The sequence below is a fragment of the Myotis brandtii genome, unplaced genomic scaffold, assembly GCF_000412655.1.
Source record: "Myotis brandtii unplaced genomic scaffold, ASM41265v1 scaffold369, whole genome shotgun sequence".
In the NCBI taxonomy this organism is placed as follows: domain Eukaryota; kingdom Metazoa; phylum Chordata; class Mammalia; order Chiroptera; family Vespertilionidae; genus Myotis; species Myotis brandtii.
This window is the reverse complement of record NW_005364180.1, coordinates 613289-616797: the sequence shown is the minus strand read 5'-3', so window position 1 is coordinate 616797 and position 3509 is coordinate 613289.

Sequence of the window (3509 nt, the reverse complement as noted above, 5' to 3'; positions counted from 1 at the left end):
CGCGCTCGGGCGGATCCTGGGCATGGTGCCCCGCTTCGCCTGCCTGCGGGGGTCTTAGCGCCCTTTCCTAGTTGACCTTTGACCTCCTGGCCGGGGACCCTGACTTGGGATGGGATGGGCTGGCGAGGGCCTCCTGTGGAGGAAGGGGGCCACGTCCCCGCTTGGGGGACCGCACCTCGGGCCATGGGCCGGGGCTGTGCTGGAGTGGGGGCTCTCAGAGGTGGGTGTGTCATGACCGAAAGAGCCCCATAGAAGAGCCCTAACCCCCCCCCCCCGGCCCCCACCGCTACTCTGAGGTTCCTCCTCTCAGTTCTGGGTCCCTCCCCCCCAACCAGGTCCCTCATGCTGGGTGCCAAGGGTAGGGCCAAGACCCTAGGGGCTGGGCGAGGATGTACCATCAGAGGCTGGGGGCTGGGCAGCAAAGGCCGGGCTGGGCCCAAAGGTATGTGCTTGCCCAAGAGCTGCGGTGAATGTCAGAGGGTCAGTGACTCACCTCTCCGGGGCTGGCAGCTGCCGTGGGAGAACTCTGCCAGCCAGGCTGGGTGGGCCTCCTTGGGAAGCACAGTCACCCGGGAACAGGCTGGCTCCCGGGGACCCCGACTTCCCCTTCCCAGCCCATGTCTAGACTTGCCTGGGCCGTGGAGGGGTGTGGCCTGGTCCAGGGGGACCATCTGGCTGGAGTCCAGTGGCAGAGCAGCCAACTAGGACTCCTCACGCCTGTTCCCGAAGTCCCCCGTCGGGGCATCGGAGCGGGGCCACGCTGTTCTGTCCTTGGCCTTCTGAGGCCCTGGGTTCCAGGGGATGAACCAGATTCCAGGGGGTGAGTTCCTAACTGTCAGAGCTTTAGGCAGCAAGAGAGAGTGAGTCCGGTCGCAGGAGGCCCAGGCTCCCTGTTGCCAGGCCCCTGCTCCCTGCCCACCGCCTTCCGCCACGGGTTGCCCAGCCTTTGCGGGACTCCAGGGCAGCGATTCGCAGCCTTTCCCGTCGCACAGCACACGAGCTAACACAATTCTGCGACACACCAAAGATTATAGTGTTTCCCCTCTGACCAAACACACACACACACACACACACACACACACACACATACAGCTATTGTCATTTTTTAAAATGTTGACAATCGAAGGCAAAGAGGTCAGTGCCCCTGACTAAATAGTCAGGTATTGCATGTTTTATTATCATTATTATTATTATTATTATTTAATCCTCACCCGAGGATATTTTCCCATTGATTTTTAGAGAGAGTGGAAAAGAGAGGGAAAGACAGAGAGAAACATGGATGTGAGAGAAACACATCGATTGGTTGCCTCCTGCACGCGCCCCAACCAGGGCCCGGGCCGGGGAGGAGCCTGCAACCGTGACCGGAATCGAACCCGGGACCTTCGGTCTGCAGGCCACTCTATCCACTGAGCCAAACCGGCCAGGGCAGGTATTGCATGTTTTAAACTTCCTTCAGCACACGGCGCACCAATTGAAAAAGGCTGTTTTTGAGGAAAGAGGCCCTCCTTCCCCGCTTCCACCCCGGAGGCTGAGGGGTGAGGGTCAGCAGCCTCCTAAACCTACCGAAACGGGCAGAAAGCCTCGTCCTTCCGGCCGAGAGGCCGGGTGGTGGCCACGGAGGAGAAGCTGACCATGGCCAGTAAGCGTGTGGCCATGTGCAGACCTGCATGTGTGAGAACGCTGCACGTGTGTGCGTTCCTGTCAAGGTATGGGGGTACCAGGCGCCACAGCCGCCCCTCTCGGCCTGGCTGGGCCCTGGCCGCCCCTCACAGACCCTGTGGATGCTTGTTCTGGCCTTTTCCAACCTCGGATCCGCAGGGCAGGATGGGAGCAGGTGAGAAGTCGACGGAGAGCTTTCAGTAACTGCATTTTCCTCCTTGCTGCCCAGACCTGTGCCGGGGACCCTCCCATGTGGTGTGGGGACCCCAGCATACAGTTAGCCCTTGACCCTGAGACCTCCACCTGATGGTTTTCTTATTGATTCATCACCAATGAAGTCTGTTTCTTGTTTCAAAAAAAAAAAAAAAATCTGTTCCCTGGGGCTGGGTCATGGCTCAGCCATTGGAGGCCCTGAGTGACCTTGAACCAGGCATGTCATTCCTCTGAGCCTCAGTTTCCCTATCTGTACAATGGGGAGAGTGGGGCCAGACAGCAAGCGGCCGAGGGCAGGACTGGGCCTTCGCAACTCCGTGGCCACAGGGCCGCCACGTCATTGCTCCTGGTCAGTATATGTTTCTGTCTGACGAGTGTGGGTGGGCCCTGCAGACTGCGTAGTGCATGGGGACAGCCACGGCATAGCCACCCCTTGCTGGGTGACCGTGTCTGGTTCCGCCACGTCTGTCACAGGAAAGAGTTGCATTAGGCCACCTCTTAGCTTCCTCAAGGCCCCGAACACTGGGTGGGAGTTGCCAGGAACACCTGGTCTGTTCAGGCCAAAAGGGTTATGAGGTGGCTGAGGTTGGGGGACCCCGTCTTTGTCCATATGGGCCCACCAGACAGACCAGGGATTGGACCAGCCCAGTGCCCGCCCTGTGTGGTCAAGCCCAGACCCCAGGCTTCCGATCCCAGGTCCTGGAGACCAGGTGGGGGTGGGGCAGCTGTCTTGCCAGGGCCGTCCATCAGCTGTTCTCATGTCCAGGCAGCAGGAGCCTCCCTGCCAGGAAATTCCCAGAGTTCCTGGGCCATTAAGTCAGCCTGTGGCCATCCTGGGATACGGAGCGGTACCCCGGGGAGAGCGCTCCGGGCCCTGCGCCAGGTTTGTCTAAGAGTCAGAGGCAGCCTGCGGGGAGCGGAGCCAGCTGGGAGAGGCAAGGCCTGGCTGTTGCACAAGAGACTGCGTCCTATCCCAGGAGCTCCCGGGACCCCATGGCCAGGGGTACGCCGAGCACCCACCGTGGCTCTGAAGTCAGATTTATAGATACGCTGTCTTCACCCCCAGGCCCTATTGCGATTATTCCCGCTTTAAAGACGAGGAAACAGGGGCTCAGACAGGCAAAGTGACTTGAAATTAAAAGTTAGATCTGTGGCGTGGCTCAGTGGCTGCGAGTCGACCTATGAACCAGGAAGTCATGGTTTGATTCCCAGTCAGGAAACATGTCCGGGTTGTGGGCTCGATCCCCAGTGTGGGGTGTGCAGGAGGCAGCCGATCAATGATTCTCTCTCATCATTGATGCTTCTATCTCTCTCTCCCTCTCCCTTCCTCTCTGAAATTATATATATATAAATGTATTTTTTTTTTAATTTGATTTTTAAAAAGTTAGGTCTGGGTTTTGAACCCACAGCCCACGCTCTTTGCCACATGCTACACTGGGACTTAGCTGTTTATTCCATTCATTCGTTCATTCGTTCGTTCGTTCGTTCTCAGTTATTGAATCACTGTGCCCGTCAGTCGATGGCCGATGGCCATATCCTGAGTGTGGGTCCTCACCTGAAGAGATGGCTGTGGGAACCTCTGCGGGGGGAGCCCCTTGGCAGGCGGACCGGCTGTAGCAGAGGCTCCCTGGGGGGAC